The sequence below is a fragment of the Apium graveolens genome, chromosome 6, assembly GCF_009905375.1.
Source record: "Apium graveolens cultivar Ventura chromosome 6, ASM990537v1, whole genome shotgun sequence".
Classification (NCBI taxonomy): domain Eukaryota; kingdom Viridiplantae; phylum Streptophyta; class Magnoliopsida; order Apiales; family Apiaceae; genus Apium; species Apium graveolens.
Window position 1 is genome coordinate 287,546,008 of NC_133652.1, and position 27,597 is coordinate 287,573,604.

The following is a 27,597-nucleotide window of genomic DNA, read 5'->3' on the forward strand; positions in this document are numbered from 1 at the left end:
TAAAATATAATTAATTAATAAAATTTGCAGAAACAGAATTCTGGAAGTCAGGTTGGGAATTCTAGGATCAAACTCGGGTCAACAATCTCAGGAAAACGGGTTGGAACCCGGGTTTTCGGGTCGCTGAAGAACAGCCGCCGTGCTGCCCAGGAACCGGCGCCGGCGAGCTGTTTCCGGCGAGCCCAATTCGAACGTACAGGTCATTGGTTCTGCAAAATTTTTGTTCCGTTCAATTCCATGTGGCTGCAGCAACACAACCCTGCCGTTCTCCTTCAACTCCGTCACTTCAGTCGCCTTCTCCGGCCAAAACCGTAACAACGCCGGCGAGCTCGATGTCCAAGTCCGGCGAACTCCAGTCGGGGTCAAAACACCACCATTCGAATCGATTTTTATATGAATTTCACTCAGAATCTCACCAGCAACACAACCAAACCAACAAAACAACCTGATAATCACTAGAACTAATTTTCCGATCAAACCAAGAAATTTTTCCGGCCAAACTCCGTTTTGCTTCATTCGTACACAGAAAATTACAATCTATAGCTTAAAATAAAGCTTAGAGTATACACAATCAAACCCCTATAACCAAAATAACCTCAGAATCATGTAACTTCAAAAACGAATCAAAATAAAATGATAAAACTTGAAACTAAGAACTACTATCTAGAACATAACTCCGATCAATTAAATAGCACATATCAATTGTAAACAAGTACAGGAAACTATACCAAGCATCAAAATCAACCCAGAACCCCAGAATCAAAAACGCCTAAATCAAACATAAACCCTAAAAATACGAATTGAAAATCAACATAATAAAACACAAAATTGATGATAGAATTGGAAAGTAGGGATCAAGAGCTTTCGATTGAGTACTCACATGTTTGATTTGGAGATCAGAATCACTGTCAAATCTTTGCTTGAAATCAAGAACTCAAGAACCCTAATTTCTGAATTTGGGAATTAATTTGCAGATTTATGAATTAATTAATAATAATCAGGGTATTTATAGTATGAAAAATAATACTCCTAAATAAAATTAAGGGGCTAATTATACATCTAATAAAAATATTTGGCCCTAATTTTTATAATTTTTTGGTATTAAAATTTAATTTATAGATATTTTATATATACAATATATATGCCAAAAATTCCCAAAAATTGTGAATAATCCAAAAATACAAAGAAATGGTATAAATAAAAGTCCTATAATTTTATAAAAATAAAAATGTGATTTTTGTGGGGTTTATAACACCCAATGGGGCCCGGAAAAGTCATTTTTCGTAAAACGAGAAAATTTATAAAATATCTAGATGTTCAGAATATTGCGATTGTAAAAGCCGTTTGATGAAAAATAAGGCCCATTATTTTATTTGAAATAGTGGCTTTAAAATCATTGTTTGGGTTGCAAAACGTTTGAAATGAAACCTTTGAATACGATATAAAATATCTGAAAAATACCCTAAAACTACAGAAATGATACAGAATACACGTAGCACGTAACAATTAGGGTTTAACAAATAATCACACATAACTGACATATTAATACACATATTTTATTATAAATATGATATAATACAACGTAAATTTCCCGGTCGTTACATTCTCCCCCCCTTAATAGGATTCTGTCCTCAGAATCTTTTATGAAAACAAATGAGGGTATTTCTTTAACATTTCACTTTCAAGTTCCCAGGTTGATTCTTCAACCACAGGATTTCTCCACAACACTCGCACTAAATATACAGACTTATTTCTCAACACTTTCTCTCGCCGATCTAAAATTCTTACCGGCTGCTCTACAAAAGACAAATCAGGTTGGATATCTATCGGTTCATATTCTATTACATGCCTAGAATCAGGATTATATCGCTTAAGCATTGATACGTGAAACACGTTGTGAATATGCTGCATATGAGGCGGTAAAGCTAATTCGTATGCAAGCTTTCCTACTCTCTTCAAAATTTCAAATGGTCCGACGTATCGTGGCTTCAATTTACCCTTATTGCTAAATCTGGTCAATCCTTTCCATGGCGATATTTTAAGTAATACGTGTTCTCCTTCCTGGTAGTTCATATCCTTCCTTGCTGGGTCTGCGTATTTACGTTGCCTGTTTTGCGCTGCATCGAGTCATTTCCTAATAAGTTCAATCTTTTCTTTCGTCTGCTGAATTAATTCTGGACCCAAAATCGTGCGTTCCCCAACTTCATCCCAGTGTACTGGTGATCTACATTTTCTCCCATATAGTGCTTCATACGGTGGCATTCCAATGCTGGCATGATAGCTATTACTATAAGAAAATTCCACTAGGGGTAGATGTTCATCCCAACTGCCTTCAAAATTGATCGCACAAACTCGTAGCATGTCTTCAATCATTTGAATAGTTCTTTCACTTTGCCCATCGGTTTGCGGATGATACGCGGTACTCATGTTTAATTTCGTTCCAAGGCATTCTTGAAATTGTCTCCAAAATCTTGAATTGAAATGAGGATCTCGATCAGATACGATAGATATTGGAACTCCATGTCGCATCACAATTTCTTTGAGATACATGTGCACTAATTTGTCGAGCGAAAATCTTTCATTAATTGGTAGAAAATGTGCCGACTTCATAAGTCTGTCAATGATTACCCATATCGCATCATGATTTGCCTTAGTCCTTGGTAGTCCTACCACAAAATCCATCGCTAGATGTTCCCATTTCCATTCTGGAATGTCTAATGGTTGCAATAACCCGCTCGGACGTTGATGTTCCGCTTTAACTCGCTGGCATGTGTAGCATTTACTCACCCATTCAGCTATTTCCTTCTTCATGTTCGGCCACCAGAAGTTTTCTTTCAGATCGCGATACATTTTTGTACTTCCTGGATGAATGGAATACTTTGAATTGTGCGAATCTCGCATTATTTCTTCTTTTAATTCTACCACATTAGGGATCCAGATTCTCGACACAAAGTGTAAAATTCCTTCGTTATCTTTCTGAGTTGTGATCTCTTCTCCCGTCAAGTCGTCATCTTGACTCATCACTTTATCTTGACAGCGGCGAATTTTCTCTAACAATTCCGGTTGGAAAGTCATAGTGTAGATAGCTTCTACAGATTCATTGGGAACACGAATCTCGATTTCCAATTTGTCGAATTCCTTGGTCAATTCTTCGCATGAAGTTAACCAATTCAATCTTTCTTTCCTGCTCAATGCATCCGCTACAACATTTGCTTTTCCTGGATGATAACTGATTGTAACATCGTAATCCTTTATCAATTCTAGCCATCGACGTTGTCGCATGTTCAGTTCCTTTTGCGTAAAGATATACTTCAGACTTTTATGATCCGTGTAGATTTCGCATTTTTCACCGTAGAGATAATGTCTCCAAAGCTTCAATGCAAATACGATCGCTGCCAATTCCAGATCATGCGTAGGATATTTCTGTTCATGGAGTTTAAGTTGTCTTGAAGCATATGCAATGACATTACCGTGTTGCATCAATACACATCCTAGCCCGCGATACGAAGTGTCACTGTAAATGACGAAATTTCCTTGCTCGTCTGGCAATACCAATACTGGTGCGGTCACCAACCGATTCTTTAACTCTTGAAAACTTTCTTCACACTTATCATTCCATTCAAACTTTTCATTTTTTCGAGTTAACTTGGTCAGCGGTGTTGCTATTTTTGCAAAAACTTTGACAAACCTTCGATAATATCCTGCCAATCCCAAGAAACTTCGAACTTCTGTTGGTGTCTTTGGTCGTTCCCAGTTCAACACAGCTCCAATCTTCGTTGGATCGACTTGGATGCCTTCTCTACTGATGATATGCCCTAGAAATTGTACTTCCCTTAACCAGAATTCACATTTTGAGAATTTTGCGTATAATTGCTTTTTCCTCAGAATTTCCAAAACTATCCTCAAGTGTTCTGCATGCTTTTCTTTTGTCTCGGAATAAATCAAAATGTCATCAATGAATACAATCACGAACTTGTCCAAATATTTCTTGAATATCCTGTTCATCAAATCCATAAATGCAGCTGGCGCATTTGTCAAACCGAATGCCATTACAAGAAACTCGTAATGTCCATATCTCGTACGAAACGCAGTCTTAGGAATATCTTCAGCTTTAATCTTCAATTGATGATAGCCTGATCGCAAATCTATCTTTGAAAACCATGCAGCTCCTTTTAGCTGGTCGAACAAATCGTCGATTCTCGGTAAAGGATACTTGTTCTTAATAGTGAGTTTATTCAACTCCCGATAGTCGATGCATAATCGCATGCTGCCGTCCTTCTTCTTCACAAATAACACTAGTGCACCCCATGGGGATACACTAGGTCGTATAATGCCTCGGTCTAGAAGATCTTGCAGTTACTTTGACAATTCTTTCATTTCAACTGGAGCCATTCGATACGGAGCTTTCGAAACTGGTTCTGTACCTGGTGCTATATCAATCGTGAACTCAATTTCTCGATCTGGCGGTAATCCTGGAAGCTCGTCTGGAAAGACGTCCGGATACTCACATACAACTGGAATGTCTTCTATTCTAGGACTTCCTCTTTCAGTATCTAACACATAAGTTATGTACGCCTCACATCCTTGTCGAAACAATCGTTTGGTCTGCATCACGGTGAGAAATTTCTTCCGTTGTTTTTCGCCTTTGAATATTACCGTTGTATTTTTCGCAGTTCGCAATTTCACTTTCTTATTCGCACAATCTATTTGAGACTTATGATATGCTAACCAATCCATTCCCAAAATCACATCAAATTCTCCTAGCTTAAAAGGAATTAAGTTTACAGAGAAATGATGTCCAGCTATTTCTACATTACACGCAGGACATACTCGATCTACTGGAACTTGGTCGTCATTCGCTAATTTTATGATTAACGTCTCGCCCAACCATTCGATTTCGCAATGTAACTTATCAAGAAATTCTTCAGAAATAAATGAACGAGTAGCTCCAGAATCAATTAATACTTTGGAATCTACGGAATTCACCAAAAGCGTACCTGCAATCACACTTGGACTCTGCACTACTTCTTTCATTGTCATGTTAAAAGTCCTTGCTCTGGGTTGATTTGGCGGTGGTTGCGGAGGTAATGCCAATACTTTCGGAATACTGGCGGCCATTGCTGGTCCTTTACAATTCCTAGCGATATGCCCTTTCTTTCCGCATTGATAGCAAGTGATTTCTATTATTTTTCCTGTTGGACATTCGTTAGAGTAGTGCCCTTTCTGCTTACATTTAAAACATGTTACATCTGCTTTAATACATACGCCAGTATGCTTGCGTCCACAAGTTTTGCAATATGGCACTGGAACCTTAACAATTCCCTGTTGTTTGAAGGCTTGGAAACGATTACCTGCTTTTTGTGTGCCCTGTCCTATCCTTTTGAAATTCAGATTTGCCCGGGCTTGAAATCCCGGCTTCCTGTTGAAACGGTCTTGGAAACTCCCCTGTCCTCTGTCTCGTTGAGACCTTTCACTTTCCCCTTCGATGATCAAAGCTTTCTGGACTACAGCAGTATATGTCGTTAATTCAAAGACTGCAACCTGTCCACGTATCCATGGTCGTAATCCCTCTTGAAATCTCTGCACTCGTTTCTCTTCAGTGTCTACCTGTTCCGAAACAAACCTAGCCAATTCATTAAATTTGGCTTCATACTCTGTCACAGACATACTTCCCTGCTTCAGCTCTAAAAACTTTATTTGCATCTGATTCTTCACATAGCGAGGAAAATACTTTTCTAAAAATAACTCTTTAAACCTATCCCAAGCGATAACATTTTCACCCTCTAATGCCTTTTTAGATTCCCACCAATAATTTGCCTCTCCCTTCAACAAATAACTAGCAAAATCAGTCTTCTAGTCCTCACCTACCTTCACTAGTACAAAAGCTTTCTCTATTTCTTTTAACCAGGTCGTAGCTTTAATAGGATCAGTAGACCCATCAAATTCTGGAGGTTTAACTGACTGAAACTGTTTAAAAGTAACAACAGGTAATACTGGTGGTAATTGAGGCTCAGGACGAGGTGGCTGTTGTAACATTTGTTGTTGTATCTGTTGTTGCTGATGCTGCATCTGCTGCTGCATCATTACCATCTGTTGTTGCATCAGATGGAACATTTGGTTCATGGTCTCATTAGTCTGACCTTCGGAATTGCTGTTAGAGGTTTCAGCCCTAGTCTTTCTTTTTGGTGCCATCTTCTTCTGATAATAAAACAGGTGATATTTATTTGACAATTTAATAAACAATCGACAGTATGTGATTGAAACAATTTCTCCTGTATTAATAACATGGTTTATTTAAAGAAAACAGTTACTGAATGTAAAACTGGAAATGTAAACAGTTTAAATAAAATGTTTATTCTTTTCTTTTCTGTTTCTTTCTTCTGTAAAATAAAAGTAAATGATGTAAACTATAAAGACTAAAATTTAAATAAAAGAAACTTGAAAAGTTCAGCTTATATATATATGACACCAGCTTTAGGTGTAATTGCTTGATACAAAAAGTCTCGCTCTGCTGGTCATCACTACGGCTACAAGTCACACTATCGCTACAAGTTAAACTACTACTACAAGTTAAACTACTGATACACACATACACACTACTCACTAGGTTATATTATGTTGTCTCTATATACACATGTACTCTGGAGTCACCGTCTCAACTGTCCCTGTCTCAGAGCCCAGGCGGGATACGCCTAAGCTCCTCTCTAAGTGCCTGGACTAAAGTCTGTGCCAAGCGGAATATCCGATAGAACTCTGCAAAAGAAGGAGGTCCATCATGGGTCAACTCATCAAGCTCCCAAGTAGCGCTCATCAACACTGACTGTAATCGCTGTCTCATATAATAATCCGGCTGTAGGGCTGCTAACGGTCCTCTGTCCCTCTGATCAAACAGATGCATAATCTCTCGACACTGTGCCCGCCAATACTCCATATCGTCCCTTATAACTCTATACTCATAGTATGGTACCATATGCGGCTGAGCAATCTGTCCTACTGACTCCTGGGAAGGAACCCTCAGAATACCTGCACCCTGTTGTGGTAAACCTAACTGTAGATCCATATCATGCTCTCCCATCCCCTCGACTGGAATCATCTGAACTATGTCCGGCTCTGGGGCATGCACTGGCATAGGAGGTAACAATGGTAGTGGTGGTAATTCCTGCTCAATACCTGGTATAAATTGATGCTCAATAGGTAAAGGTACAATCGGCTCGAAGAACTCAAAAGGATCAAACATCTCTATGGAGTCTTGAACTATCCCCTGAACTGGTGGTACAGGCTCCTGTTGCAAAGGTGGTGGAGGTGGTAGAGGAGGAAACATATACTCAGATACTGGAGGTATGACTGGTGCTGCTGGCCCAGTGACTGTCCTCTCGGAAGATGCAGAATAACCAGAAGATGCCATCTGATAATATACCAAAGAAAAGAAAAGATCACTAAACAATCCTAAGATTTATATTTCCCTATTCTAATTTGACCTAAATCCTAATACTATTCTTCCTAATTTGACTATCCCTATCTTATGTGATCTCCCTATCTTATCTTAGTCCTAATGTTCTTGTTTTCAGGGACCAAACCTACAGCTCTGATGCCAAACTGTCACGCCCTCCAGACCCGGGGTATAAGTCTGGGGGTTACGAGCTAATCACCAAACCTGTACAAGCTTATTAATGAATAATAAAGAAATGAAATTAAACCCCTTTAACACTAACCAGGACCTTTTTAGGTTGAAGTATGAAAACAAGAACCACTAACTATAAACCAACATTTAAAATCTCACAAATTCTCTTTATTACAAACCATTGTCCAACTTATTTTAAACTAAGTTCAGCTTTTATTCAAACACACATACTATCTATCAACACTCCACCTGCTCGGGCAACTCAAAGCTTTCTTCCTGGATTGGGATCAACACCTTGGGTATAAGAGGATCCCGAGGCTTGACCTGCTTCTTTACCACTCGTGTCCTGATGGGTTTCATATTCCTTTTTAACTGAAAACAATAAGGTGAATAACAACAAAAAGGGGTGAGCCAAAAATTTGCTCAACAAGTCCACAAATATAAACAGTGTTAAAGCATTATCATTGAATTCGTAACCCAGGTATATCTGCAAAGATATAACCTCATAAGAATCGAAGGAAGGCCATTACTGGCGAATGTAAACGAACTAAACTGGACTCAAGTTCGCAGTTATATCCTGCTGATCAGCCACGATACAGTGCAGATCTATATCTCACTATATAGATCCCATCGGGCACCCAGGCACTACGGCCCATCTCAAGGATCCGGTTATGTCCCGGTCCTTAGGATTAAGTTAAGTAAACTTAATCCCCAAAACTAATGTTATCCAGTCCCTGGAATAGCAACCGGAATAATCGGTATACTTTGGTATATTCTAATCACCAGAATATATCAATAATTGTGAGTAGCAATTGGCATATGAATAATAATTTCAAATGAAAAGAATAATTCAAGAAGTGAAATGAAATATGAACAAGAGAATTAAAAGAGTGCAATTGTAATAATAATCTAAAGAGAATATCACTATTCTGAAAAATAGAATAGAGGAGAAACTTGCCTTTTGCGCGACTTACTGCAATTAAGTCACTTCCGTCTATCCCCTACTTGACCTGCCTTGCTGGCTTAACTTCTGTTAGCAAAATAGACTGATTAAGTCATCTTGTACTTCAATTTGCATCTTGAATTGACTTCATTTCGTTCCTATTATCTACCCATGCGCTTATAACTGACTCTTATATTACATATAAGCAAGTAAGACTCGATTAACCACATAATACACATAAGCACATAAGCACATAATCATTTTCATAGTTAAAATAATTTTTAGAATCAAAATCGACTCGTTGTTTGCTTCGTTAATCACCTTCTGCTTCATTTCCCATTTTTCCGGAATTTTTCGGACTCGTCTCGGCGCGTATTTTGACTGATAATCAAGCAATCAATAAAGTCAACTAATTTCGAGAAGAAATTAGGTCTTCATATTATTTTTAATAAAAAGAATTCATTTTTTTGAGTAAAATGGCTTTCCTTTACTTGAATCGGACTAACGGTTGAATTATTATCAATTAAACACTGATAATTCAACTTATTATTCAATATAAATAATTATTACAGCCTTTTAAATCCTAAAATAATTTTTAAATAGTTATTTAAGAAAAATCAAAGTCAAAAATAATTTTTTTATAATTTTTGGAGTTAAAATGAAGAAGTTATGATTTATTGAAAATTATGTGATTAATTATCGAAATAATTTACCACTTTTTAAATATTTAATAAATAAATAACCAAGAAATAATTAATAAGTAATTATTTAATAATTTAAAATAATTAATCCCTAATTATTAGGATTAATCACGATTTATTACAAATATTTACAACTTATCGTTATTTATTCGATTAGATCGATTATTTATAAGTAAATAATCGATATCATTAACTGATACGTTAATTATTGAATAAATGAATCATTATTCGAATCATAATCGAACTCAACAATCAATTACTCGTGTAAATACGAGTCATTCATCTTTCTCTTATAATTATTGAATTATTACGATTATTATTAAATTTATACGATTCATCGATTGTCGATATTTAATTATACGATACGAATATTTATTACGGTATTCTTCGAATAATTATCGCTCGAATAATAATTTTTTTAATTATCGAATCACGACTCGTATAGATACGAGTTACACGTAATATTCACTAATTATCGGATTATTAATCGTATTATTTAATCCTTATTTATTAATTAATTACCTAATTATTAATTAATTGCCTAATTATTAATCAATTAGATAACTAGTAAATAATTAGATAAATAATTAAGTAATTAAATAAATAATTAAAATCAAATTTCTAAATTAATAAAATAATTCAGACATTATTTACAAAACTCTTTTAAATTTTTAAATCTAATTTTTATTTGATTTTTTTATAATTATTAAAAACTGATTTTAATATACTAAAATATAATTAATTAATAAAATTTGCTGAAACAGAATTCTGGAAGTCAAGTTGGGAATTCTAGGATCAAACTCGGGTCAACAATCTCAGGAAAACGGGTTGGAACCCGGGTTTTCGGGTCGCTGAAGAACAGCCGTCGTGCTGCCCAGAAACCGGCGCCGGCGAGCCCAATTCGAACGTACAGGTCATTGGTTCTGCAAAATTTTTGTTCCGTTCAATTCCATGTGGCTGCAGCAACACAACCCTGCCGTTCTCCTTCAACTCCGTCACTTCAGTCGCCTTCTCCGGCCAAAAACGTAACAACGCCGGCGAGCTCGATGTCCAAGTCCGGCGAACTCCATTCGGGGTCAAAACACCACCATTCGAATCGATTTTTATATGAATTTCACTCAGAATCTCACCAGCAACACAACCAAACCAACAAAACAACCTGATAATCACTAGAACTAATTTTTCGATCAAACCAAGAAATTTTTCCGGCCAAACTCCGTTTTGCTTCGTTCGTACACAGAAAATTACAATCTATAGCTTAAAATAAAGCTTAGAGTATACACAATCAAACCCCTATAACCAAAATAACCTCAGAATCATGTAACTTCAAAAATGAATCAAAATAAAATGATAAAACTTGAAACTAAGAACTACTATCTAGAACATAACTCCGATCAATTAAATAGCACATATCAATTGTAAACAAGTACAGGAAACTATACCAAGCATCAAAATCAACCCAGAACCCCAGAATCAAAAACGCCTAAATCAAACATAAACCCTAAAAATACGAATTGAAAATCAACGTAATAAAACACAAAATTGATGATAGAATTGGAATGTAGGGACCAAGAGCTTTCGATTGAATACTCACATGTTTGATTTGGAGATCAGAATCACTGTCAAATCTTTGCTTGAAATCAAGAACTCAAGAACCCTAATTTCTGAATTTGGGAATTAATTTGCAGATTTATGAATTAATTAATAATAATCAGGGTATTTATAGTATGAAAAATAATACTCCTAAATAAAATTAAGGGGCTAATTATACATCTAATAAAAATATTTGGCCCTAATTTTTATAATTTTTGGGTATTAAAATTTAATTTATAGATATTTTATATATACAATATATATGCCAAAAATTCCCAAAAATTGTGAATAATCCAAAAATACAAAGAAATGGTATAAATAAAAGTCCTATAATTTTATAAAAATAAAAATGTGATTTTTGTGGGGTTTATAACACCCAATGGGGCCCGGAAAAGTCATTTTTCGTAAAACGAGAAAATTTATAAAATATCTAGATGTTCAGAATATTGCGATTGTAAAAGCCTTTTGATGAAAAATAAGGCCCATTATTTTATTTGAAATAGTGGCTTTAAAATCATTGTTTGGGTTGCAAAACGTTTGAAATGAAACCTTTGAATACGATATAAAATATCTGAAAAATACCCTAAAACTACAAAAATGATACAGAATACACGTAGCACGTAACAATTAGGGTTTAACAAATAATCACACATAACTGACATATTAATACAGATATTTTATTATAAATATGATATAATACAACGTAAATTTCCCGGTCGTTACAACCTATACACTAAATCTTCATCATTTGAGAAACCCTGAAAGTCTTTAACCTTTTTTCTTCACTGAGACATGAACATATTAAGGAACTTCTTTCAGTGACCTGTAAAAAGATTTCAATTATTCTTCTAATCTTTGATTCTTTGTGTTTGCTTTGTCTTCATTTCTTCTGATTTCTTGTATATACATAGTATTATTTACCTGTCCTGTTCTAATGTTGATCTAGTGTTGAGTTATCACGTATATAGTTCATATAGCTACGCAGTCTCACCAAAAATCTCCCTCTATTTGATTGTTAAACCTAACAAACAAATTAACTAGATAGGATAACTCAACTAACAACTAGAAAATAATGCTACTTATTTTCTGGTTAAAATTCGGCATTTCCAAATTTCTTGTGTAACTGAAATAAAAGATGCTTGTTCCTCTAGTACTAAACTTGTCTTCAAGTAATCTCATCTTCATTTCACTGGTTCCTCAAATATCTTCTAGATAACACTTCTCAGTTTTGAAGTAATCATCAGCAGCTTCTTTTGTACAACCATATTTCCTATTGAGAAGCACATATTTCTCTTGCTTCTCCCTCATGAGAATCAAATGATTAAAGAAGATCACCTTCGTTTACCACCTCTCCCCTACAATAGGATCCACAGATAAAAACCATTGGTACAACCCCTTTTGAAAACAACTTTCCCCTTATAAAGAACAGTGATGAACCAAACCATTCTTCTAATAACTAGCAAATCCCCTTACGAAGAACAATAATGAACCAAACCATTCTTCTGATAACTAGGAAATCACCTTCGTGTTTACCACCTCTCCCGTACAATAGGATCTGTAGTTACAAACAACAATGGTGTGATGTAGTGTACATGTAGTTTACCTTTTTCCTCCTGCCTGCTATCTCTCCCCCTTAGTTGAGGAATCCTCCAAACTATTATTTAAGCTTTAATCTCCATCTTAGAGAAGGAATGTATGCTGTGGTCTAAAGGAGTTCTCATATTTTACTTGGTTGGAAAAAAATAACAAGTCAGACTCTGATCAAACATATCCCTTTAAATGCTGCAAGAATGACTTCACCGTTAATCATTCTGTTCACCAACCTTCCCAACATCCTTATACCTCTCAACTATAAGATCACAATTGTTAGGCCCCAACCATTCCATTCCAATTTGTAAATGTTAGGTCCCTAATAGTTAGGTTCCAATCAAAAACATATTTGAGGCGCGAAGTATCAAGAACCATTGTTTAGAGATAGGGAATGGGATATGGTGTTTCTATTTCTTCCTCACTGTGAGTGAGTGATTCTGTTTCGTGTACCACACAAGTGTTTCACTCTTCTCTCCACTAGTTTTTACACTCATTCTTATAAGTGTATCGCTCATCTCATAGCTCTAAAATCCAGTTGTACCTGCAAGGAAAATCACCTTAGCCATCCTTAAGGAGGTCACAGGTGGTGCAATGGGAGTTGACAAATCCCCATCCTTATTAGACTCGTTAGATGAATCTGAGTCCTAACTTACAAGTTGCTAGTTTCTCGTTGAGGGTTCCAGATTTGAACTTTGTGAAGGTAAACTATGATCCAAAGAATTTAGCATAAAGATCAAAGTTCCCTTCTAATGTATGTGAAGACATTTCTTTATGACTCAACAGGTAAATCTGAATCATTATCAAAAAGTTGCCGATCTGCACCTATGTCAGATCCACTATCCGCAGATACATCAAGGGAATTTAATCCTGGGAAGGTAGACACTGACCATTGACATATGGTTATTGGATGAGTATCCTCTCCTAACACTTGTAAAGGCAATTGGTCCATTAAAGAACCTTGAACAATCGAATATGACCGTAAAATGGTCAAAACTCTTATGTTTGTCAACTCTTCCTTTGTGTGTGTGATCTATCTGTGTGCATCAAGAATTGTTTATGTTTGAGGTGGTAACACAACATCAGATACCCTGACCGACATGTGAATTTCAATAGACGCACCCTGTTGAGAGGATGGATCTAGTAACTGTTTTTGTGCCTTTTCAGCTATTACATCTTTTTAAGAAGATGTATGGGGGCTAGCAGTTGCCTCAGTTTTAATATATCTCAACTTTGTAGGAGACAGAGCTGCTGGGTTGACTTCAAAACCTTCCTCATATGGCACATTAAGACACTTTCTCCCTCACGCTCATTCATACTTCATTTTAATGGTATGAGAGTGTTGGTTGGTTCTGTTTATGTGTTTGTCTTTACAGTCTAGAATGGATGTTGTGGGTTTTCAACCTCATGACTATCAAATAAAAGAAGGCCATTGAGGTTGAAGCTGCATTATCAAACATATTGCACAGTAGATAGAATGCACATAAATCTATAATGTATGAAAATCATGCATTTAATATTTTAAGAAAATGATGTACAATAGTGATTTCACAAAGATTTTCATGAAATAAGTAATCACCACTGTACAAAAAAGTTTGATTTTTCTCTTAAAACTGTCCAAGTGCACGAGTATGTTTTTATGCATAAATATATAGATAATCATGTCTTTTAATATGAAACAGACACAGACTCATGACCTAGTAGTATTAAGAAGAGAAATAAAAAATTTGTCTTTTAATATGAATGAGTTTTTGTAAAAGCATTAATCACTTAGGGTAAAGTCTAAGCAATTTTCATTCATGTCAAAAGCTACATAATCTATCTTTATAAGATTATAATCAACAATTTTTTTTTGATAAATAACCTTAATAAGATTGACTATGCTACTGATTTCAAATTATAGTGAATCTGTCAGATATAGCAACTCATATAAATTTACTAGAAGTTAAAATCTCACAATTTTCTGCAACAAAATATTAACAATATATCATTGACTGATACTTTTCAAGTACTTTAGATACCAATAATTATGCTGCATCATATTTTAAATATTAAAATAAGATATAAATGAATTAGATACCAATTATCAATCAAATAGACATTAGCATTCAATTTCAAATATCATACAATTTTTAACTCCCAACAACTGTAATATTTCAAGCAATATTGGTTCGATAAATAAAGCAACACCAACCAACATTATCTTGTTTGCAATCTTAGAAAAGCATTGTAAATTCCATATACTTTGATTCATTGAGTATTGCATCTATATCAATGTATTTAGTAATTTGCAAGTAAGTATAAAAATCATTCTAATTGTACAACATACGATTACTTTAAATAAAGTATTATCCATATTGACCATAGTTGTACTTAAGAAAGATTTCACGCCTTTTATATTAGTATAAATGACTGAGGATAAACATTGATTACTTAGAGGAGTTCTAAGTAATTCCACAAATACAAATACTTCACAATAAGTTCATAGTTAAACTCTTAACTAAATATCATTAACTCATATAGGTCAAAAATTAGCACAGGACTAATAATGCTACAATCATGATTCTGATTTTAGTGAATTCTTAAGATGTAAACATTGCTAAATTCACTAAAGCCAAAATCTCATAATTAACTTATAACACATAAGTTACAATCAATATACTAGATATCAATTATTGACACACTTAGTTATAATCAATCATGCTGCTTATTTATTTTAAGTTAGTTTGAATTATGGAGCAAATAAAATTATTGAATTTCTTCAATTTTCATAATCCAAACTACCCAAAATAAATATTAAATAAATAAATAACAAATATCTATGAGTTAGATACTAGCACTTAAATATTTATAATTATCCTTGAATAATTACCAATAGGATATATGACTTATATTCATGGCAATCACTCTGTAGATAATTAGTAATTTTAGAAATACTTTCTAAGCATATAAAATACTGAGAGTTTTATACACATAACTTAAAAATTACCTCAACTTTCAATATTAGTGATTTTAGAAATAACCATTGATTACTTAGAATAAAAATTCTAAATAATATCACTAATACTAAAAATATCAGAATTATTCGTACATGACACAAATAACTATACTGCATATTATTTTAATATAATTTAAATTATAAGACTGATATGACATGAAATTGTCTACAATCATAATTCAAATTAATCAAAGTAATAATCAAACTTAATGCTATAATACATAATTACCACAAGTGTACATGGCATTGTGATTATGATAATCAAGATACTGGATTACTGATAAATTTTCAAGTCCTTTAAATATTGAAAATTTAATATATATGAACTTATATTAAGAATTTCTTACAGATGAGATTTCCAGCTAATATGCAATGAATCATATCCTACACTTACAAATTAGTCTTGAAAGATTAACTTTAACAAGAGATTTAATTAATATTTCTCCAAGTGACTCTTTGACTAAAAAGACATGCTCTCGAAGAAATGATACCTGGTGTCAAGGTGCCTTGTTATAGAGGGTTCCACAGAGTTGTTGGATTTGAGGTTATTTCTCATCATAACAAGAAATTAATCTTCTTCCACGAAATTGACAGCTTCATGAGATGCTTCTCCTGTCACTTAAGTTGACAGCTTCTAGAGATGCTTCTCTTATCTTTCTTACAACCCGCGTAATATATATATATATATATATAGATATATATTTATAGCTAAACATGTTAATCAAAATATCTTTAGGGTACTATACTCCAAGAGTTGGTAGTCTGGTAAGAAATCTAAAAATCTTGTTAATAGATATATATGATTGGATTCTCTATGATCCACTTGGAACCTTTCACATTGGCATCTTGAGAACATTACATGTTATCTATTAGTATTTGAGTAAAAGAGTGAGCTTGTCATACCTCTATAGCTTGTCATTATAACTGAGTTGCACTGATCAAGCTTTAGTGGTTTCTGTTGGTAAGTAGTCTTGGCATGTTCAGAATCTTCCAAATTTTATATCTTCAAAAGATCCTTGACTTACTTGTATTGCCATCATTCTTTTGGTTTACTTGAGCCTCTAAAAGAAATATTCTTTTGTCTTGCTTGCAGTAATTCCAAATAGAATAGTAACCTTTCCAACACGCTCCTCCAGACCTACTCTATAATTATTTAGCAAATAACTTGCACAAATTTTCGTTAGTAGACCAACATATAATATTATCATGATATCACTACACATATATAACATTATGTTTTGTGTCTGGTGATAAAGAGAGTTATTAATATGACGGATCTACTAGTTCCTATTTAACTGTAACTTCAGTTAGAGTGTCATACCTTGTCCTTGATGATTTTTTTAGTAGTATACTAGTTCATACCAACATGAAGTGAGCTTGTGAAGAAGAGATATACATAGTCCAATAGATCTGCAACTACAAAGTTCATGAATTGTTAAGCATTGACTTCTTCTTTTGACTCACCAACCAGAAGTGCACTTATATACATCTACTAGAGTCCAATTCCAAGTTTGAATGTGCATCAGGTGCATGATATGTCGTAATATCATTAAGTCTCATCACTGGTGCTTTCTATGAGATACTACTTCCAGATAATAACCTATCATCCAGTCTAGCCTTGTCCCTCATAACAATTCTATTGTTATCCAGTTTTGACTTCTGGTTATCCTTGTACCAATTAAAAAATTGTCATTTGGTTTGGATACCAGCTTCCCTATAATATGCTTGCTGACCGATTAAGTTCATCTTACTTTGCAATTACCCAATCAATCTGGATCTATAGAAACAGACGATCATAAATATACTTTACAACATGCTTACTGTATTTTACAAAGACAATATAATTATAGAAAATAATCAGACCACGAACAAAATTAATAATCTAAACTTGCATGCATGCATGCGCATACACATAAATATATGTAATCATAAACATATGTAATCACAAAATAGAGGTCGGGAAAATACGTACCTTTATGCGATGTAACAAACCGGTACGACTTTATTTATATTCTAATCAGCTTCTTATATAGGCACACGAAACCCTAAATTTAATGATGTAATTATAATACTTGGTCCTAAAGTTTTTACAAAGTCCCTAAGTAATTTCCAAAAAATAATATTTGACACATAATTACCTAAATAAAAATGATCGATTTTCTAATTTATTCTCACACTTCTTACCACAAATAACAAATCATTTCTGAAATCAAATAACTTGCAAAAATATTTCCGTAATATTCTAATTTAAAATATATATCCAAACGAATTAATATCTAATATCTAATAAATAAATTAAAAATAAAATTTACGGATTTTACACATGCAAACAGACTTCAAGTATTCTTCTAATCTTTTCATTCTTTGTATTTGCCTTATCTTCATTTCTTCTGATTTCTTTTATAGACATAGTATTATTTACCTTTCATGTTCTAGTGTTGATCTAGTGTTGAGTTATCACATATACTGTTCATACAGCTACACAGTCTTACCAATAATAATGTATTATTTGTTGTCAAACTTGAACTCAGATTGACAGAATATCAAATATTTCATAAAAATTAAATACATAATTATTTTCTAGCTAATTTAATTCACGAATCTATTGTAATACTCTTTTCGTCTCAATTTATCTAACTTTTTTGATTTTTTATGGTCAAATTGACTCAATTTTGACCGAAAATTTCATACCTTATATAATCGAAAAAAGTTATAAAAAATTATATCAGTATAAAGTATATGTAATTTAATTTAATAAGCATTTTTAAGTTTTTTAAATTAATAAAATATTAATCTTTAATATACGGACAAAATTGAGTCAATTTGATCATAAAAAATCAAACATGACTTATAAATAGGGACCGATGAAATATTCTCAAACTTGTTATCATATTACATTTAACGAATTTGTTCCCAAGTCCTATTTTTGAATTTGTTTAAGAATTTTCAAACTGAATTATTTTATTATCAAATTCAGCATATTTACCGAATCATAAACGAGCAAGAGTTGTGCTCACCAACATCATGAAGGAGCCGTGGTATTTTTAGAAGAAAAAATGAATGGTCAGATCCAGATCAAAAATCAAAAGGGCCCTAGGGTTCACAAATAAAACGCCCAACTACTTATTTGTATTCTAGTTTCATTTCTTACAGTGTAACATAAAATCTACGCACAAAACATAGTCAAGATTTTGTTTGTATTGTCCACTCACTATCTTTACTAGGTTTTTTTGACGAATATGACTTATAACTTACAACTGATTATCAGTCCTCATAAATTTTCGGGATGAGCGAGAATCGAATTCGGGATCCGAGACACAAAGGATAAACTTTTAATCACTTAATCTATCCAACCGGGCTCCACTAGATTTTGTTTCTTAATTAATTTGTTGTTTAATATATTTCAATGAAACTGTTTGTTCTAATTTTACTGTATTCTTGATTTTACCCATGTTTTTTTTGGTTTTTCTTTAACATATTCTAAAGCACTAAAACACAATATACACACACACCTGTTTGTATTTAGATTTGGAAGGAGATAAACTTCTCAATTAAAATAGATCGACGTACAAGAATAAATATGCAAGTACAAAGCAAGCTAAAAACTAGGCATGCAGCTAAACAAACTCTTATCACTAACCCACTTTCTTTATTCAGTTCCTACTAATATGCAAATACCCAATGACCAAGTCTAACACTAAAATGCACTCTCAACATCTATATTTTATTTAAATAAAAAATGTTTAGATTAAATAAAATCCAACATATTCCCTCTTCAGCTAAACATGTTTTCTCCAGACTAGATACTCAGTGTTCTGCAGCAAGGTTCTCGACTTCAATCAACACCTTAGTCTCTTCGAACTTAACTTTTCCCAGTGCTTTAGTTAAAATGTCTACCCTCTTTTCTTGAGTTCCCACATAATTTATAACTAGCTCTCCACGCTCTATGGATTCACGAATGAAGTGAAAGCGAATGTCTATATGTTTGCTCCTTCCATGTAGCACAGGGTTCTTCATCAACTCTATTGCAGACTTATTGTCTACATGCAACACTACAACCCCAATTTCTTGCCCAGAGATTTCCCTTAGCAGACCTCGAAGCCAAATACTCTGGCATACTGCTATTGTTGCAGCCATATATTCCGCTTCACACGAAGATAGTGCAATGACCCTCTGTTTCTGTGATGTCCATGAAATTTAGCTTCCATTTAGATAAAAACACATCCCACCAGTGCTCTTTCGATCAACCATATCACTTGCTAAATCACTATCTTTATAGCCTGTTATAGTTTTCTTGTCTTCGCTTCTAGCATATACTAAACCATGATTCATAGTACATTTCACATATCATAGTATATGCTTCACAGCTTGGTGATGTTTGTGTTGGGTTCCGAAGGCATAAAACGCAGCGGATAAACGTCAATAAAACAAAAATTTCGAAACCCAAAAACAGGATCCATGTATAATTATGGGCAGATTATGGAGATAACGAATCATACCTTTCAAGAGATTAACTTTCACGAACTCAACGGAGATCCTAGCTATCACGCTTTGTGTCTACCTCTCGGAGAAACACCTCTATGGTATCCACACGAGCACCTTCAAGAACGTCTCACGAACTTGACTACGGAATGGATGTACTAGCCTCCTTCTTGACGATCTGAATTGCCTCTGCCTCTCTTTGCTGCTAGGGTTTTCTTAAAAAACGTACAACCTCTTTCTCCTCTCATTATCTATTTATAATGACTGATTAAAAAGGCCCATAATAGCAAAGCCCAACCCTAGTAGGTATTGGATTCAATAATAAAAACGAATTTCTATTATTTAATTAATAACTAAGTCATACTTAATTATTATGGGCAAAAACATTCCTTTTAATTCGAATTTATATTATCTCAATTAAGTCTTACTTAATTATAATAAAATTCAAATAATCATCAATTAATTTAAATCCATAATTTAAATTAACTATTCCATTAAGTGCTCTATTTGTGCGACCCTATAGGCTCTTATTTAATTGGCAATAATTTAATTCTCTAATAAAATTATAAACAATGAGCGGTATCTAGTAATACATCATTGTTACCCAATTAAATAATAATTAAATCGTGATTAGATAAAACCTTTTGTGATTAATGTTTTTCATGTAATATAATCCCTTTAACCATACATATTATAGATTAAACTCGAGGCATGTATTTAGTCATCCTCTTCAACATTTAATCCGGGTTTACTTGATCCATGAGTAGATTATCGAGACAAATCATTATTTGAGCATGGCCATGCTTTTATAATCTCACTCAATCAAGAGGCCAATAATATCTCTCCTAATTATAGGAGGGTTAAATCCTTTATCTATCATTCATATTTCTCATACGACTCATGATATACCCGATGTCCACTTTTATCATCACCCGATCAAAAGTAACTTTTAATGTAGTCAAAGTATATTAATCCTCGTATAGAAATATAATGATTTCAAGTCAAAGGATCGTTACACAATTATCACTGTGAGTCTTTCTTATGACTTTATTAAACATGAAGAATCTCACTGTGGGTCTGTCCAGTACCATGTACTCTCACATGTACCTATGTATTGACTTTAGTATCCCCATACTTATAACCAATGAGATGTGGTTATCTTGTCAAACAACATACTAGTCTATCTATGTATTATTATTGTCCTATATAATAATACTCGACTAGGGACCTTTAAGAATATGATATATTATATAATCTCAAGTTCAAGTCATGTACTTAAACTATACAATTTGTATCATGATTCTAAGGACATTTATTATGCTAACAAAATATCGCAGTAATTAAGGTCATAATAAATACATTTATTGAATGATCAACTGACATAAAGATAAAAGAATAATGTATTGCCTCTAGGGCACCTACACTAACAGTTTGATAGTAGGTGCCTCCATAAATTGACTAACAACCCCGACTGAATACGTGATATCAGGTCGCGTAATAGTGAGATATCTCATACTGCCAACTAAACTCCTCTACTCAGTTCATCCACTTTCTGACCACCCTCATCCTTATCTAACACCAGTTTTTGTTCTATAGGACACCTTGCCAAGTTACAACTCAATATCCCAACATTTTCCATTATCTTTTTAGCATACCCAGACTGTCGTTGTACACTCCCTTTCTTGATGAACTTCAATCCCCAGATAGTATGACAATACACCCAGATCACTCATTTCGAATTGCATATTTATTTGCTTCTTAAATGCTTTGATTTGTTCCTCACTCGAACCAACAACCAACAGGTCGTCAACATATACACCAATGGTCAGAACACTCCCATTTCTACACCTCGTATAAATGGCTTGCTCGTGTTGGAATTTTTCAAAACCCAACTACTTTAAACATTTATCCAGCTTGGCGTTCCAAGCTCATGGTGCTTGACACAACCCATACAACACTTTCACCAGCCTATAACTTTGTTGTCCTCCCCCTTCTTCTCGAAACCTTCTGGTTGTATGACATACACTTCATCAAGTAAATCCCCATTTAAAAAAGCTGATTTTACATCGAGGTGATGTACTACCCATCCTTCCTTTGCAGCCATTGCCAACAACAACTGTATAGTTTCCACTCGTGCTATAGGGGCAAACACTTCGTTGTAGTCAATTCCTCTTCGTTGTACGTAGCCCTTTGCGACAAGGCGAGCTTTATATTTCATGATATTTCCCTCTGAATCCTTCTTAAGTTTAAAAAACCACTTCAACCCTATTGGCTTGTGTCCCGGTGGAAGTTCTGTAAGAACCCAAATGTCATTCCTTTCAATGGTGTCCATCTCGATTTTCATAGCACTCATCCATTCTTTTCCCATGCTTGCTTCTCGAAAATTCACAGGTTCTTCCACCTTTTACAGCATAAGCTCGTCCATCAACTCAATCACCTCAGTCTCACTATATAATTCATTAAGAGTTCTATACCTATGAGGTCCACTTTCAGTTTCTGATTCCAAATTTCCAGAGGACATTTCAGTATGGCTGCCACCAGTTGTGTGTACCGAAGTTGTGAAGCCAGCAGTCGTGTGTGGTGGAGTTTTGAAACCTCCATCTTCACCACCATCTTCATTAACACTCGTTTCAACACTATTTTCAACCATGGTGATGTATCCAGGAACTTTCACCTCACATTCCCCTTCTTTCTCCCATATCCAGAATTCTTTCTCACAAAATACTACATCACGACTCACTTGTATTTTCTTTGTGACTGGATCATATAACCTACACCTGTTTGTATTTAGAGTTGGAATGAGATAAACTTCTCTATTAAAATAGATGAACGTACAATAATAAATATGCAAGTACAAAGCAAGCTAAAAACTAGGCATGCAACTAAACAAACTCCTATCACAAACCCACTTTCTTTATTTAGTTCCTACTAAAATGAAAATACCCAATAACCAAGTCTAACACTAAAATGCACTCTCAACCGCTATATTTTATTTAAATAAAACATGTTTAGATTAAATAAAATCCAACATATTCTTTGTTAACAAGATACACAAAATTTTTAAAACTTTGTTCCCTTTCAAGTACTTGGTCATTTTACTGTGTCTTTTACCATGAAACTTTAATTCTTGTTGCTGATAACATGTAGAGGAAAGTTGAATGTATAGAATACTATGTGTTATATAGTAATGTACTTGGAAATTCCCAGTGATATCTGGAATACATGTATATTATTAGTGTAATTCTGTGTGATGAATTCGAATGCATGATAAATTAATAATTATTTAGGATGTTGGCATGTCGAAGTATTGGTTGAATATGTTTTGAATCTCTATGTAGGAGTTTTTCTTTTAAAACTAAACATGGTTACCTTGTAGAATGCGGGTGTATTTGCAAATGTTATTCTAATTTTAGCAATGTTGCAGGAGGGGAATTGAGAACCAAGGGTTACTATTTCTAAAGAGAAGAAAATAGAACGATGTATCCTTTGTTCTTTTCTTGTTGTTCATTTGTTTCACATTTTGCATTACGGTATTAGATGCCTCATTAGAGCAAGTCCAACAATGTCATATTCATTGCCTCATGAATATAATAAAATAGAATGTCCTACTGATTTAGGACAATGTTTTTGTACATCAAGTCCAATAACTTGCCTTATATTTGTGCCTTATTATTAAAACAATAATATATTTGAATTAGAATTAGAGGGAAAGTAAATGATGAGAGAAAAGAGATGTGTAAAAAGGGAGGGAAGTAATTTTGTTATTGAAATAAATGATATAGGGCATGCACAATAGTGCCTACAAAAAGGCATATAATGAATGTCCTAGTGTTTTAACGCACCATTAGGACATTGTTGGATCACTTATTTGCTCAACATGCCTCAAATTTTAGTTTAGGACAACATTATAGGGCACTCTTGAACTTGCTCTTAGGGACCGTTATCTTTGCGGAGTAGTTGTTTAGTTTGATATGTGCAAACTCATATCAAGTCCAAATGGGCATATTTTTGAACTAAAGGATGATCATATTACAACATTTAATGTATTAAAATATTGCAGTCTATATGAAGACGATTGATTGGTGGATTCATATTGCTCGTATCATTGTGTTTAGCATAGAGAGTTGGTGGTTGAAAAACCTGTTAATGCGTAAGATAAATGCCATTAATTGAACAAGGAATATTAAATGTTTCTATTGTAGCTATCTACATAGTTTGTAAACTAATTACTCGTCAATTTTATTCCTCATGTGTTCTTAGGCCATAAACATAAAAATTGTTGGCTATCATTAGGGGTTTTTGTGTTTGGTTATCACTTAACTACACTTTATAGCTGAAATAGTTGATGCTGGGTGCAAGTCTGATGTATGTACCATAATTGAGCAAGAAAGGGTACGCCGTCAGTAATTTAGCTCTTAATTAACCGAGTGTAGTTTAGTTCCTCTCGCTTTTAGAAAGTGTTCAATGCCATTATAGTTGCTACCAGTGAAATTCTCAGGGCTTTATTTATATCTTATGTATCCTACTTGACAACTTTTAAAGATTTTTGTCCATTTGCATAGATGCTCTGTTATAAAATGTTTTTTTAGCTTACCGTTATATTACTGTGCCATAAACAAGCATGGAGGAAATGTGATGAGCTTGTTAGTCGATACCTAAACTCATTCTTATGTAACCTACAAAACCTTTAATTTGGATTGTATTAACCTGATGTGGGTGCGTAACCATTAGCACAGATCTTCTTCCTTGTGTTTATTTACAGGAACAAGCATTTACTAGTTTTATTCATTAAATTCTTAATGCAGATTTTGCCTTGGTTCAGTCTTTAATGTTTCTTGTTTCAAATGCTTTATGAGGATAAAATGTTTGCTTTTGATATTTATCATGTTCATCTTATCACATTTAAGAGTTCCGATAATATTTTTTATCTGGTAAAGGTAAAAGGTAAAACTTTATATATTCTTGTATGTTTTCTATTAGGCTTCAAAAGAAGGAATTCAAGCAGATACAACTTCATCCGAATCTTATTCAGGAAATGTTATACCTGCTGGTAATGGTAAGACTAGTCACTAATTAGTAAAAGTAACTGCTAATAAGATTGCTCATTTGCTTCTGTCCTACTGTCTTTTGCTTTTTTATCTTTTAGTAGATTTTGTAGCTTAGTAGTCGTAGTAATAAGTGAAACCGGAACCGGATGCCTAGTATTCACTTTTGTTGTCGAAGTTGGGGATATATGACACTGGCAGGGCGAGGGTCGAAACCTGGCGGGGTTATTGCATAATTAGTGAAGAAACAGAGATAATACATATATAAATGATGACAAATTTCTTCTACAAGGGTTAGTGCTACAATGATGTTGCAGTAAGTACATTAATAATTTAATTAAAAGTACTTCTTTGTGCATTAACAAACATTATGTCATTTAAACAATATTTGTATTGAACATCTATATATAACAGCGCAATAGGATAATTCAAATTTATTTTAACAAGTAAATTCGTTCACAAGCATTGTAAGAACCACTTTATGAACGAGTTTGTCTTTCAACACTAGGATGTGTTTGTGTAAAGTAAGCAAGTAGCAGATTAATTTTATATGACCAAGTCAGATGAGGATAAATTAATTTTAAAGTGAAAAATTATAAATATATGTGCAAAAGTGAAACAAAACAAATATTATAGGACTCAGAAAAAATATAAATATACTATATTTCTGCTTAGAATATTTGGTTTAGGTTAAAAAGTTTCAAATTTAGAAAGAAGAGCCTTCATAGTACAAATTTTTGATTTTTCTAAAGAAGGTTTTGTAGTAAAATATTTTTGGCAAAAATATAGTTAGTTAAAAGAAAATATAACATGTTTTGGAAAATGGCAACCCCGATCCCTCATCGCACATATAGATATTATCAACAATTTTTTTTTTAAATTACTATTTTTTTAGAGTGATTTACTTAATTTTTTTTGTAAATATAATAATTTGATAACAACTACTGGGGGGAGTGTGATGACCGATTAAAGAGGGGCAATATGCAGGGTATGATTTGGTTATTTAGATATATAGATGGAAAAAACAATACAATTACTAACTAGTAAGAAAAATAAATTCCCAATTTTTTTGGGGGAGGGGGTGGGTGGTAAGTGTGTAAGCATAAATTTCTACCATGATATAATTAGTTGAGTTGTTACCTGCACGAGTATATGGATGGCCTACAATTTGTTTGCAGAATCTTTGTAAATAAGAGATTGTTATACAATTTACCGTTAGTTTAAATTTAATTTGTTTATTTGTGGTGGTTTTAACAAAACTTGTGATCGAACTACAGGAGTTTCTACATTGTTTAAATGTTTCTCATATATTGCTACCAAATAGGTTTAGTATGGTCAGGAAATTCCCTATTAATGAAGCCGTTTAAATAGTAACACCAAAACTGAGTATGATGAACAAGTATCAGAAGTTATAGCAAAATTAGATGGGTAAAAACTTTAATAAGTAAACACATGTTAGCCCAAAGAAACTCTTTCTAGGGTCAATAAACTACCTTCAACTCCTTGAGACTGTTTCCAAATTCCTAGAAATTGAATCTAACTTCCTAGAATCTAGAGATCTTTTATTCACATCCAGGAAGAACCCTTAGATTTTTATTTTTCTAATATCTTCAGAAATGAAGTTATATGTCAGGAACTGAGGTTTCTGACTTGTATTTTCTGAAATTTTATGTTTCTGGTGTTTTTTATTATAGAGAACAAGAAAATAAGTGGTAATCTAAGAGATTTAAGCTAGAACATAGGAGATTAGCAGAACAATAATAGTTTCTAGAGAAAGAGAAACCATAAAGAGATGCAGAAATCAGTTACAGAGAGAGGAAGTACAGAAATTAGAGAGAGAAAGGAATTGGTGGAAAACATTTCCATTTTCTGATTATAGATTCAACATAACCGAATTACAAGTCCTCTATACTATTTATACTATGCAGGTCATACAGAAAGTACATAATACCCTTAGTAAAAATTACTACTACTAGTAATATGCATAACTGCCTATTCCTGACAATCTTCCCTCCTTCAAGATCAACATGTCCTCATGTTGAAATAAATTTTGGAAAGTTGAACTTCAAGAGATCCTCATCCTCCCATGTTGATTCATCAATATTGTACCCCTTCCACTGTATTAAAGCTTGATGTACCACCTTATGATCCTTTACAATACTTCTGGTATCCAAGCTTTTTAGAGGACTAAGACCAAATACCCCATGTTCATTGACCTGAGGTAGCTGCCTGAGAGCTTTGGCCTGGCCCACTGCTTTCTTTAACCGAGACACATGAAAGACATGGTGTACTCTTGAAGTTTCTGGCAGATTCAATCTGTAAGCAACTCCACCTATCTTCTCCAGTATTTTATAAGGACCGAAATACCTTGCAGACAGTTTAAAATTCTTTCTGATTGCCACAGTAACTTGTCTATAAGGTTGTAATTTAAAATAAACCAAGTCTCCTACCTCAAATACTCTCTCGGACCTCTTGTTATCAGCAAAACTTTTCATCCTAAGCTAAGCCTTCTCCAGTAATTCTTTCAAAAGGGTCCAATATTGCTGCTTGTCAGTCAACATATCTTCTATGGAAGAAAGATTAGTGTGAACCTTATCCACTAAGGCTATATGTCTTGGTCTCACTCC